General features: G+C 46.2%; 1 protein-coding gene and 1 pseudogene across 1 annotated transcript in view; one reads left to right on the top strand and one right to left on the bottom strand.

Moving 5' to 3' along the window:
* The window catches only part of USP54 (ubiquitin specific peptidase 54), a 250748-nt gene extending 244596 nt beyond the window's left edge, over positions 1-6152 (bottom strand). Inside the window, exon 1 of the mRNA XM_074958441.1 lies at positions 6031-6152. The gene's annotated coding sequence lies outside the window, so the exon portion shown is untranslated. The remainder of the gene's footprint in view (positions 1-6030) is intronic.
* On the top strand, positions 2378-2894 carry LOC141991550 (large ribosomal subunit protein uL24 pseudogene; annotated as a pseudogene).
* Positions 6153-14361: the final 8209 nt, after the last annotated feature.

Raw genomic sequence — 14361 nt, forward strand, 5'->3', positions numbered from 1 at the left:
CCTACTGGTTACAGTGGACGAGAAGCTGGATATGAGTCAACGGTGTGTCCTTGTTGCCATGAAGACTAACAGCATTTTGGCCTGTATAAGTAGCAGCACTGCCAGCAGATCGAGGAAAGTGATCGTTCCCCTCTGTTCAACACTGGTGAGGCCTCATCTGGAGTAGTGTGTCCACTTTTGGGCCCCACACTACAAGAAGGATGTGGAAAAATTGGAAAGAGTCCAGGGGAGGGCAACAAAAATGATTAGGGGGCTGGAGCACATGAGTTATGAGGAGAGACTGAGGGAACTGGGATTATTTAGTCTGCAGAAGAGATGAATGAGGGGGGATTTGATAGCTGCTTTCAACTACCTGAAAGGGGGTTCCAAAGAAGATGGATCTAGACTATTCTCAGTGCTACCAGATGACAGAACAAGGAGCAATGGTCTCAAGTTGCAGTGGGGGAGGTTTAGGTTGGATATTAGGAAAAACTTTTTCACATTGGATCTGGGTGAATTACACAAAGAACATTTTGGTTTAAATTTCACACCCGTCACAGTTTCAGATTTCAGCACCCTCTCTAACAAAAGATGTTGCCTGTCAGGAGGGAGACTCACAGCAGGAGTAGAGGCTTCAACTGGACCTCGGTCTATAATTGGTGTAGCATCTGTTAACCACCTAGTCTGTTTATCACGCACAGGTGTAACCACAGCCCATGTCTCAGTCTTGAACCCTCTGTCAGAATACACATAATATCCCTGATCCCTGCACTAAAGTACTCTGGGCACAGAACCAGTGGATATAAATGACAAAACCTCAAAATGAATAGGAGTCACATCCCATTTCTGCCCTAACTTCTGCAACACACCGTTCTTTCCTATGTGTATCACAGAAACAGGATCTTCAAATTCACAAAGAACCATATCTTTTTGTTCTCCCTTCACCCGCCTCATATTAGTCACATGACCAAAGATTCTAACAGCCCTCTTAATTTCTGCTGTACAATCAACATGCCCAAAATGTGTGGACAAGTTTCCATTATCTTAATATTAAGACAGTGTAAAGATTCTGTAATAGTCACTACCACCAAATTCTTTTATAACTGCTGTAATATTCCTCAAAAAAAATCAGATGTGACCTCTGAGCAATCCTCAAGTCCCTGTCTGTTCGGGCTCCAATTTGTAACCTTTGGATGGGCTAGAGTTCACTTCATTGCCTAAATAACAAAACTCCCATAGAAACTTAGCTGGAGACCCAGAATTCAGTCTCTAAGGATTTTCAGCAAGAATTGCACAGCGTCAACCTCCCCACATCCAAGTCCCAAAAGGAACGAAAGGAATGAACTTAATTAAGTAACAACTTTGTTTCTTTATTAGAAGATTTTATAATTTAATTTTTTCAGCATAACATAGCTATTTTATAATCCACATACATTATCTTCATAGTTCTACATAAACACAAGTAAAAAAAATTAAAATCTGAACAGGTCAGTTCCCACAGAAACACAGTGAGAAGCAACTCAGAGTTTCCAAAAGCTTAGGTTAAGTTTATCTGAATCTCAGAATTTTTGATCACCAAATCTATACTGAAAAGGACTACTTGTGGCACCTTAGAGACTAACAAATTTATTTGAGCATAAGCTTTCGCGAGCTACAGCTCACTTCATCGGATGCATTCAGTGGAAAATACAGTGGGGAGATTTATATACATAGAGAACATGAAACAATGGGTGTTACCATACACACTGTAAGGAGAGTGATCACCTAAGGTGAGCTAACACCTTCTGGTAATAGCTCACCTTAAGTGATCACTCTTGTTACAGTGTGTATTACCAGAAGGTGTTAGCTCACCTTAGGTGATCACTCTCCTTACAGTGTGTATGGTAACACCCATTGTTTCATGTTCTCTATGTATATAAATCTCCCCACTGTATTTTCCACTGAATGCATCCGATGAAGTGAGCTGTAGCTCGCGAAAGCTTATGCTCAAATAAATTTGTTAGTCTCTAAGGTGCCACAACTACTCCTTTTCTTTTTGCAAATACAGACTAACACGGCTGCTACTCTGAAACAAATCTATACTGTCCGCTGAGTCTAAAACAACATCTTCCCTCCACTTGCTTGTAGGTATCTTCAGTTAGAATCCATGCAGGCTCTTTTTCTGAAATCACTGTTAGCCAGTCAGCTAACTGGTTAACCAGCCATTCAGTTAAGTATAGAGATTAAATTAAAAAAAAAACCCAACAAAAACCTGCTGCAAGATGCTTCAGAGTTAGGGAAAACAGCCTGCTTTCTGCTCCTCCGGGCTCAGCTTCTCCCAACTCACATAAAGCACACGGCACTTTGTAAAGCAGCTGTCCTGACTGCTTGCCCGTGTGGAGTCTGACCCCAGCAACAGGGAACCTATTGTAGCATACCCAAAACTACCACACCCAATTCCAGAAACTTCTGGCTGTGGAGCCAGCACTGGGCCAAAATGAAGTTCAATCTTTTTTTGACCTTGGACAGCAGCAAGAACCGCAAGAGGCACTTCAATGCACCCTCTCACATTCACAGGAAGATCATGTCTTCCCCCCTTTCCAAGGAGCTAAGGCAGAAATACAATGTCAGCTCCATGCCCATCCAAAAAGATGACGAAGTCCAGGTTGTCCGGGGACATTATAAAGGCCAGCAAATCGGCAAGATAGTCCAGGTATACAGAAAAAAAATACGTCATCTACATTGAACGCGTATAGCATGAGAAGGCCAATGGCACAACAGTCCACGTTGGAATCCATCCTAGGAAGGTGGTGATCACTAGGCTAAAACTGGACAAGGATCGCAAAAAGATCTTGGAACGCAAAGCAAAGTCTCGCCAAGTGGGCAAGGAAAGGGGCAAATACAAAGAAGGAATCATTGAAAAGATGCCAAAATAGAATGGTCTTCTGTGTGTGAACAATGACCCAGACACAATTCATTCCTACCTCCACTCACCATGGGTCTCTTAAAGAGATATCTCCCCTATTAGGCACATGGGTTACATCTGCTCAGCAAAGAATCCTCAGTCAAATGCTGTGCTCAAAGCACTTGAAAAACCTTCTTCAGCTATAAAGAGAAACCTCAGGCCTGATCCTTTCATCTCTAGTCTGCTGAACTTTGAGCAGAGAAAGTTTAAGCCGCAGGGCTGAGATCTTCCAAGTAGTTATTTGGAATACCCTGGAAAATGCATGGAAAGACCACCAGATTTTACATCTAAACGGTCTTTGGATTCTGTCCTGTTGGGATAATTCCAAGAAAACTTTTGCAAATTAGCAGATATAACATTACTGCTACAAATCTGCTTTATGAACACTGAAAAAATCACTTGTATATATGTGATTCCTAACCATTCAATAACTCTCTCCTTTTTTAAAAATCACTATATTAGACCTGTTGGCTCCAATGGAGCCAAGGGCTGGAATACCTAATGGGGGCTGTGTTTGGCTTCTTGTTAACCAGTGTGATACTACAGAAGCTCTTTTTATGTTGATTTGGTGACTCTATAAAATAAACCACAAGTTTTTGGGGATTGTCTGCTGTGTTTCTTGCAGTGTGCCCTGAGTGTGGCATTCTCGGTGTGGCCCATCTCAGGCACCTGATCACAGGGAGCTACTGTAATAAAACAAAAAATAAGTGCAACATAGGAACTGAGAGTTAACTAGAGCCTGAAAGCATAATAGTGAGGTTTCTAGCACTTACCAACTTGAACTAAAACACTTTCTCCATTCAGGGTATTCTGCGTTAAAACTCATGTAAGTAGGTTTAATGCTAAATAGCATGAGAGTTGGATAAAAGAGGATTTAAATTTCCATTACCCATCTTAATGAACTTGCGGCTCTAGCCCCAAAATGGACTAATATCATTACATAACCCAAAACAGAAGGAGGGAGGGCATAACATGCTTTGCCTGAATTGGCTGCAGAGCATTGAGCTAGATTCTCTTTCAGCTGGTCACTAATGTAAACAACACTACACAACTCTCTACTAAGACTGTAACAGTATGCAAGTTTAACTGGAGTGCTGGGGGCAGAAGGAAGAGGACTCAGTGAGCAATGTGACCCAAACCTGCCTGACAGGCACCACCTAGAGGTGAACAGAGCTGAAGGACAAATATTTAATTCAATACAAATGAATATGCAACGCAAATTTAGGTATTGCAGCAGAGTTCTTGGAGAATCCAATCTGGAGATCTTGCCATTACTAGTTTCACCTCCTAAATGAGAGCTGCTCTACATGGACCAGTTCCAAATTATTTTAGCTCATGGTGTGTTGTCAATTATATTTTAAAACTTTCTTGTTCAAGTTTGCATTATTTCACCAATTTAATTTTCAGTACTGCAACAATTTCTTTTCCTTCTAGAGAGAAAAACAGTCATTGTTAATTCTGCATTTATCATTTTCAAATGACGCTCAAGTGCTATTCCATATCCAATCTATAGCACCAAGGAATCTTTCAGTCTTAGTTCCTTTTCTAAAAATGAACAGTAATGTATGTTTAAAGAAACTTGTTTTCAGAATTATTCTAAAATTCCTTATTTCTTTCAAGTTGCCCCAGAGATCATATAATGAAGCTCTTTTTGTATTTTCCTTTTAATTTGTATACATCTTTATAATTACTGCACCTTAGTTTGCTCTGTAATACCAAAAGCTACCTGAAAATTTACATACACAACCACCCACTTCTACCCCTTTAATGCCCGTAACAGGTTCTCTCCTCACTCACTGAGGCAGCAAAAAACCATGATGTGTGTAACTTTTTGAGCTCAGGAGGTGTGCATTATTTTGGTTTATTTTTAGGACTCTAATCCTCAATGATCAGAAAACAGACATAATCTTCTCACAGAAAGAACAGATTCAAACAAAATCATACCCTGCAAAGGCAGACAGCTTTCTCCCTTTCAGAAAAGCCTGGTTTTTTTTTTTTTTCATTCCTTGGTTCAATGCAAAAGGAGGAAACAAGCCTCTAGTTTTTAAACCAGTTTCTTTCAATCTCAAACTTATGCAGCAGTTCTGTCTCTTTCACTTATCAAGAATTGCTAACTAATATAATTTAACAGCAGTGATGCTAACTTCAAAATTCCCTCTTGCTAGCAGATGTTCTTAGCTTCTGAAACTCCTTTTTTTTTTGGTTACTGACTCCCCTTTAACTATTAGCAGCTCACCAAATTCGTGACTTAAACATACACATAACTCTTCTCACCTGCAACCTGAATGCAGGTTAGAGCCATGCCACATTTCAGCCTTGGTATAAACTCCTCCCATTGATTTCAATCCACTTATACGGGGCTGAATTCACTCCCGCAAATGGATTCCATGTCATGCTGGAACTGATTTAAAGAGCTTGATAGTTTATTAGTGGTTTTCCCTTCACTTGTAAAAGTCAAATTCTGATCATGTTTTCTGCTCAATAAAAAACAAAAACGTGTTTTTGTGAATGTGGTACATTTGTAAACAGGGGATTATTTTGCTCCTGAGCAGTGAATAAGAGCTGCTTTACAGCAACTGTCTGCATCATCCCAGTGCCAGTACTCATTTCACGGCTTCATCTCTCAGTCCTGCTAACAAACTAACGGCCCTTAAACCCCACCTGTTACTGGCGCCCCTTGAACCGCATGTTACTGATACCCCCGGAGTGCCCCATTGCACTAGCACCCACAGACCTCTGGCCCTGCGCGCTCTGTAGGAGCTAGACCCCTCTCACACACTCACCGCCTGGGGAACCGCCACTGCCGAGCCCACCAACTTCCCGGGAACCCCCCAGGCGCCTCTTGCCCCAGGATACAGCACTGCTGGGACGGCTGTTCCTGGAGGCAGGGGGCTCCCACCCCGGGCAGGGTCGTTGCTCTGGGGGCAGAGGTCTCCCCGGGGACAGGGGGTCGCTGTCTTCCCTGGGGCTGGGATAGGGAAGAACGGGCCCAGCACCCTGACATAGGGGCCAGATCCCCCGGAGCTGCCAGACTCCGCTCCCGGGGTGCGTCGGGGCGCCCAGGCAAAGGGGGCTCATGGAAGTTAGCACTTGCCGTAACTGCTCACCCGCCAGAGACGCGTCCCAACGGAGCCCGCAGCATCCTCGCTCGCTTCGTCCCCCTCCCCTCGCTACTATGGCTACGGGGAGCCAAGGCAACCAGCTCTCGCGAGAACTAGCCCAACGCCTCCATCGCTTCCGCGAGAACCCACTCCGAAAAGGGGAGGGAGAGAGCGCGCCCGAGCACCTGCCTCTCGCGAGAAAAGGGGTCCGAAGAGGGGAGGACCTAGAGGAAAAGCAACTGCGTAGAGTCACAACATGGCGGCGAACAGAGCGCGCAGTGGGTGGGGCCTAAAGGAGCCGCGGGGGCGGGGATGTAGAGGTGAAAAGCATGGGACCGGGACTCGGGACTGGGGCCTGGGCCTGGGCCTGGGGTGGGGGGGGTAGGGCGCCGCCGGTGAGAAAAGACGTCTTCTCGTTTCCGCCTCCAGCGCGCCGCCCTGCTCCGCCTGCAGTGTGGGGCTCCCCCCGCCCAATCCGCTTCGGCTTTCCGCCGGGCCCCACACACCGCGAGATTGACTTCGAAGTCGGGTTGTGGCGGGACCCCATGGCGCGGGGTCACCCTGACAGCTCCCTCAGAGGCACTAGAGCCAAGAACTTCCTCTGCCTTCATAGGCAGCCAGAGTGTCGCATTGTCACGCGGCTCTGGGCGTAGAAGCTTCACAACATCAACAACGGCTGCCTGCTGAACAATTGCAGCAGGGGTTGGGAACCCTGGACTTCCCAGCTTGACGAACTACCCCAGTACACACACGCACACACTTCGATCCCCAGCCTGTGGTGCCAGGTTACCCCCCCTTCACTCCCCGGACTGTAGTGCTGGGATAACCCCTCACACACACATTTTGCTCCCCAGTCTGTAGTGCTGGCCTCTCCCTTCCCCACCAGCCACACAGCTGGAGTTGGTTCGCTACCGGGTGTGCTACACCCAATAATCACAACGGGGTGGAGAAGCAGAAAAGTTTATTTGCAGCTGCACAAAGGTACAGGGAGAATACAATTTTAATTTTTGCACCCAGAGCAGGAAGTTACGCAGGCTTTTATTTATATATATATATATATATATATATTTAGCATATTTATTTAATAGCAAGCTGCCCTAAGTATTCATATAGCCAGCTAATTTAGTTTCCAGCTAGTGCCCTTGTGCTTTGTATTATTTTTTAAACCATACATAAAGCTGCTTTATTCAGCATTGTTTTTTCATATTTGCCCTGTTTGGCCTTGCTTAGTTTCAGGCAGTTTGACTTTGCAACATATTGTTGCAGATCCTCAGCATAACTGCTGTGAGTGCCTCCAGGCCGGGGGGGCCAAGGACACTTGGGCCTAGTACGCAGAGCTGCTGCGAGTGCCTCCAGGCGGGAGGGGGGGCCAAGGACACTTGGGCCTAATGCGAAGGGGCTTCATCGACACTCGTGGTCTTCCATCCCCTCGAGTTACCTAGTGGCAATGCCCCAGTGTCCCCAACAACTCCCTCCTTTGAGAACACTCAACAACCTTGGCTCTGAGTTTTTTTACTTGGGCTACTTATTTTTTTATAATAGGACTTTGCATAAGCACTTTGTGATAGCCCTGAAGAGAATGACTTATTAAGTTTTGCAAAAGGGCACTAACACATGATACTGCACAGCATAATACCAGTAATACAAGCAATACAGGAAAGAGAAGTTTCAATAGCAGGCTAAATAAACCACCAAGCCAAAACGACAAACCCCAGCCTGAAAACAAGGTTTGCAACCAATCGCTCTCTGAGGCAGTATAGGCAACCTGTGCTCCAGCTTGGGCATGGGTCTTAGCCTGTACCACCTTTTTATAGATTTCATAACTGCTATTATTTACATATACACAACATTGGGGCCCGACGAGGGCACAAACCCTTCCTTGGGATGCCAAGAGATAGTCCAAAGCCAGACTGTTTTGGAGGGAAAACGTTCTGAGCTGCTGTACCTTTTTATTTAATGTTTTTACTGCTAATTTTAAATTACTAACCGAGTCCTTTAAGGCAACTTTTTTAAATACCATTTGCAGTCTTCCAGTATAGCGGCCTATGCATGCCATGGCTGGCCCGGAAAACAGTGGCGCTATTCCCAGTATAGAGCACCCTACAAGCTTCTCGGTTGTGAGGGAATTCTTTATATTGCCCTTCAATGCTGTAGTCAGTCGCCGCAGGGTCTTTTTTCGTGACTTAACAGAGGTGTCTCGGGCATTTCTAATTTTTCCTTTGGGCAGTGTGGCAGTTATTGACAGATGAGGAACTCCATGAGCTATATAACAGCTACCTGTCCAGTTGGCTGGCAGCACCTTGTAAGCCTTTTGGCCACATACAAAATAGTGACCCTGTAGGGCCCAGTAAGGACTGTTTCTTAAGGGGATTCCTGGGATATTTAAGGCTGTTTTGGCTGTTTTTTTAAACAGTTTATATGCCCCTAAGGGGGCATCCCATTCTTTTGATTGAGTACAAGTGGGGGCGTTTTTAATTGTGTCGTTTAAATTACACTTACCATAGGACCACTACAAACCCACCATTGACTTGCTACATTGGAGATACTAACTGGACGGCAAGTTATATTTCCAAACCCTTCTTTTGTGGTAAGAGTATTTGTAAGAGTTTTTTTAAAAGGGGAGGAACCATTACACCCACACTGTTGGCCTTTCTTTTTGGTTTTTATTTAATACCCATTAGCCCACTGTGTAATAACAAAGGAGCTTTTTTTTACAGGATGCCCATAGTGATTAGATTGGTTTCGGGTAAAACATAACACTCCCTCAGTGAGTACTGCAACTGAATACTCCTGGTCCTGATAGGTGGCCTGCTGTAAAGAGGTCTTATTCCAGAACGGCGAGTCTGTTCTTTCCTGCTTTTTGGTGGCGGCTAATTCTGCTAGGGTCAAGGGCAGCATGTCAAGGGGCATTCCTGTTTTGGGGGACAGTGGAGTTGGAGCACATACCCAGCAATCAGTCTGGTTTGTTAAAGTAGCAACATGGTGCGCAAGCGAAACAAAGGAGTTATGCTCCCGATATGCACAGTTTGGAAATACCAATACAGAGAATAACAATGTTACCCAATTAATTATTACCAGAGTCTTTTTAACCCAGGGTTTTCAGTACCTGGGTGGGCCCATTTTAGCGTTAAGGTGCCCACTATTTGTGTCTTTTAAACAGTAGCTTTAGCCCGAGATCGTCACTAGATGAGGAGTCAGCAGGTTGGACGGTCCACTATTCTGCTGACGAGGGGGCGGGTACTGCCTTCAGACGAGAGTGATGGATCCAGTTCTTGTGTCCCTCGATCTTTGCCACTGTATGGGAGATCAGCAGGATGGTATAGGGTCTTTTCCACTTTTTTTGGAGAGGCTCGTCTTTCCAGGTACGAACAAGCACGGAGTCACCGGGCTGTAAAGAGTGGATGGGAGAGTCCAAGGGGAGAGGCTGGGAATCCTTGGTATACCTGTGAAGAGACAAAAGAACAGCAGACAGGGAACGCATATACTGTGACAAAAAAACATTACCCAACTTTCATTCCCCTGACAGAACCGGGGTGCCATTCATAGGCCATGCCCTTCCAAACATAATTTCAAAGGGACTAAGCCCTAATCTACCCTTAGGGAGAACGCAGATACAGAGTAGGATGAGGGGCAAAGCATCAGGCCATCGCAGTGAGGCTTCTTGGCACACTTTTGAGAGATGCCGTTTAAGGGTCTGATTTGTACACTCCATTACCCCACTGGCTTGCGGTCTCCAGGGCATATGGAGTTTCCAGGGGATCTGTAAGGCATGTGAGATGCTTTGAATGATTTTTGACGTGAAATGTGTCCCGTTGTCAGATTCCATTCACAGGGGGAGTCCAAAGCGAGGAATGATCTCCTTAACAAATTTGAGGGCCACTGTTCTGGCAGTGCAATTACGGCATGGGAAGGCTGTTGGCCATCCGCTGAACCGATCCACCATGACAAGGAGATATTTGAACCCTTGGGTCCGGGGAAACTCAGTAAAGTCTATTTGCCACACTTGTCCGGGGTCCGGAGTGGGTTCTAGGGCAGCTGGTGGCACAGGATGTCCCGGTCGGGGGTTATTCTTTTGGCAGACTAAGCAGTCCGCTTGTACCTGGGCAGTTAGGGGTCGGAGTCCGGAAGTGATAAAGTATTTTCCCATTAGCTGGATAAGTGCTTCCCTGCCAGCATGAGTGGTTTGATGTAGTTTTTGCAGCACTGGCTGGATCAGGCCCTTTGGTAAGAGGACCTTCCCTTCTGGGGAATGGAGCCATCCCTTCTTTTCCCGGAGACCAACTTTGTCAGTTAGCTGTCAGTTAGCTCTCTCCTCCCCAGAGTACTGAGGGGTTGGAAGCTCCCGTACTGATGGGATAAGGGCATGCATATGGGCGTTCTCAGTCTGAGGGGATGGCAGGGTGGCAGCATGCTTAGCCTCTGTCTGCCCGGGCGTTACCTCTGGCCACATCTTGATTCTTCCTTTGATGGGCTTTACAGTGTGCCACTGCCACTTCCGAGGGAAGTTGTACTGCTTCTAGGAGCCGGAGGATTTGGGGCCCGTACTTGACTGGGGAGCCTTGGGCTGTCAGCATTCCCCTTTGCTTTCATAGGCCAGCATGAGCATGTAGCACACCAAAAGCATACTTTGAATTAGTAAAAATGTTGACCCGCTTTTTTTTTGACAGTTCAAGTGCACGGGTCAGGGCTATTAGTTCGGCAAGCTGGGCAGAGGTCCCAGCAGGCAAACCTTCAGCTTCCACAGTGTCATGGAGGGTCACAACAGCATAACCTGCCCTCCTTTGCCCATGTATTACAGTACTGCTACCATTAGTGTACCACTCATAATTTGCATTTGGGAGGGGTACATTCTTTAAATCTGGACGGCTGGAGTACTGGGTATCTATGATTTCTAAACAGTCATGTTTTTTTTCCTCTGTTTCTGGCAAGAGGGTGGCTGGGTTAAGGGAGGGGCAAGGCTTATGTAAGGTGACTTCAGAGTTCTCTAACAGCTTAGCCTGGTACCGAGCAATCCGAGCCTGGGTGAGCCAAAGCCCTCCCTTTGCATCCAGTAAGGCTCGGACCATATGGGGAGTATAGATTTGCATAACCCCTTTCAATGTTAACTTTTCGGCTTCCTCAAGCACTAGGGCAGTAGCTGCGACCGCCCGTAAACATGCCGGCCAACCCTTTGCAACCTGATCCAGTTGCTTAGAAAAATAAGCCACGGGACGTCTCCATGCTCCTAACAGCTGTGTAAGCACTTCTAGGGCCACCCCCTTTCGTTTATGTACATACAACTGAAACGGCTTAGAGAGATCCGGCAGGCCCAGAGCCGGGGCTTTTATCAATTTTTTTTTTTAGGATTTTAAATACCCTGTCAGCCTCTGGGATCCAATAGAAGGGTCATGATCCGCTCCTTTTACACAGTCGTACAGGGGTTTAGCCCACAGTCCAAACTCTGGGATTCATATCCTGCAAAAGCCTGCCACACCCGGAAATGCCCTGAGCCGCTTACGATTACTTGGGGTAGGAACTTGACAGATAGCTTCCTTTCCTTTTTTTTTTTTTTTTGCTTGAATGCTGATGCTCCCCTTGCCTTAGCTGTAATCTGATTCCTTTACCTTAGACAACAGAGTTCTTAGGAGGATATTACAGTCGTCTCAATTCGGCTTGTGACTACTGAGGCACCCCTCAAAGACTGATATAAACCTGCTTGGGTTCGTTGAGAATTCCCCAGCCTGTGTTTTAAAAGCTGCTAAGTCTATTGGATTGAATGGCACATGGGTGTAAACTTGCATAGTGGTAGCCTGATGTCCGTCTGCCCGTGGGCAAGCCACAACAGTCTCGGTAAGCAAAGGATAGAGTCCCACTGAGGGGGCAATCTCTGTAACCCGAGGCATCCTACCCTTATAAGGTGGGGGTGTGGGGGCCGAAGGGGACACCGGCTCTGCCATTACAGTGGGGGTGGGGGTCTGGGGACTAACATTAGCTACTACCGAACCAGTCGGAGTCAAATTACAACTCTGCAGAATTACAGCTCTATTTTATTTTTTTAAAGCTATAAACATTTGTGCATACAAATGTTCATTTCATTTACCCATTTACTGATAAAACAAAACTAATTGGAGGATCGTGTTGTAATTAATTGACCCTCCTGGTGGCCACCACTCCTGGTCCTCTAGTGATATTGAAGCCAGTCAACTGTACAGAATCGTTTTAATTGGCTTTTAGTTATCGGATTTGCACCAAATACCTTCCAGTTTGCTAGAATGCATTCTAGGGGCATACACCGTGCCCTAACCCCCGAGCTCTGTCCCTGTCCCATACCTACAGGGTAACTCTGGGCGTCCCCAGGTTCCAACAGAGCATACAATCCGGATTTCAAAAGGTTCCTACCTTATCCAAGGGACCGGTTCTTCACCGTCATCCACAACTTCTCCTCCCCTATGTCCAAGGGACCGGTTCTTCACCGTCATCCACCACAACTGCTTCTCCACTATATGAGTGCGTTGCACCGTTGTGCCCTCCGGGGTCGATCAAATCGCGTCTCCTCCAAGGCCCCGATGAACTCACCGGTGCGCACTGGGCATCGGTTCTCGCCGCAATCCTCGACCTCCAGGAGGGGTCCGGGCAAAGCTAAATTGCAGCCTCGTGGCCCAACCAGGGAAGCCAAAAGCTGTTGCCGGCACCCAGTGCCAAGAGGCTAAACAACAGCTGGAGTTGGTTCGCTACCCGGTGTGCTACACCCAATAATCACAACGGGGTGGAGAAGCAGAAAAGTTTATTTGCAGCTGCACAAAGGTACAGGGAGAATAAAATTTAAAATTTTGCACCCAGAGCAGGAAGTTACACAGGCTTTTATACATTTTTTTTTAGCATACTTATTTAACAGCAAGCTGCCCTAAGTATCCATATAGCCAGCCAATTCACTTCCCAGCTAGTGCCCTTGTGCTTTGTATTATTTTTTAAACCATACATAAAGCTGCTTTATTCAGCATTGTTTTTTCATATTTGCCCTGTTTGGCCTTGCTTAGTTTCAGGCAGTTTGACTCTGCAACATATTGTTGCAGATCCTCAGCATAACTGCTGTGAGTGCCTCCAGGCCGGGGGGGCCAAGGACACTTGGGCCTAGTACGCAGAGCTGCTGCGAGTGCCTCCAGGCGGGAGGGGAGGCCAAGGACACTTGGGCCTAGTGCGAAGGGGCTTCATCGACACTCGTGGTCTTCCATCCCCTCGAGTTACCTAGTGGCCATGCCCCAGTGTCCCCAACAAGAGTAACAGCCGTGTTAGTCTGTATTCGCAAAAAGAAAAGGAGTACTTGTACAATACTTGTACAAGTACTCCTAGTCTATGATGTGGCACTCACTCCCTCAGAGATGATGCTTCCCAGCCTGTGATGCAGGGCTCATCCCTCTTGCACCCTGCCAAGACAAGGTCCAGTCTGGAATTCATTCACACACCCCTCCGTTTTGTTAAATATGGCTCTAAATAGGGTAATCTCATTTTCCAAAGGGAAAATGGGACATCACATGAGGCTAGCACAAGCCCTCTCTCCCCCTGCAAAGGGGGCTGGCCTTAGTTGCTCATCTGAGCCCCCCTCCGCTACTCAGGGCAAGTCTGTGCTCCCCCTCCCCTGCACGGGGTTAGCCTGAGCGTTCCCACGTCCCCGCCCCCCCTGTGCAGAGCTGGCCCAAGCTGCTCAGAGAAGGCCAAACAACCCTGATGCCTGGAGTGTTGAACTAAAGGGGGCTGCTCCAGATAGAATTAAGATGCATTGGAAGTCTCTGTGTGTGCAAGAAGCTGCTTTGTCACTAGTTAGACTGTCCTTTTTTGTGTGGGTAAATATAAAAGGCATTAGTCTGTGGTGTTGTTAATGCAGCATCATTGATCAGCATGAAGTTTAACATTAAAAATAAATATATATTGAAAACATACATTCATTATAATTCATTTTCAGTCTTCTTTTTTCTGAACCAAGTCAACCAGGTTGGAAGACAGGAATGGGGAAAGGAAGCCCCAAGATTCTCTGGGGGACTCAGTTAAGAGAAACATTTAGGGAGAGTAGTTACAAGGCAGTTCTAATTCCAAACTAGCTTCAGGCACATTGAAATATGGCTGGGTGTTTATAATAGAATATTGAAGCAATTACTCATTTGAGACAGACACTGTGCAATTTGACTAAAGCACTGTGTTAATATTCAATATAACTGAATTTGTATAGCATCTGCGAGAAGCGTAACTTGTCCTGATGAAGTCCTTGCATAGGAGCTTCTGGGCTGTCCCCAGGCTTGCCAGTAGAAAGATGATTTTTGATCCCTTTATCCCTCCTCCTCTTTGAGGACATGGCCTTGATTT

This window comes from Natator depressus, chromosome 7 (assembly GCF_965152275.1).
Source record: "Natator depressus isolate rNatDep1 chromosome 7, rNatDep2.hap1, whole genome shotgun sequence".
NCBI classification, from domain to species: Eukaryota; Metazoa; Chordata; order Testudines; family Cheloniidae; genus Natator; species Natator depressus.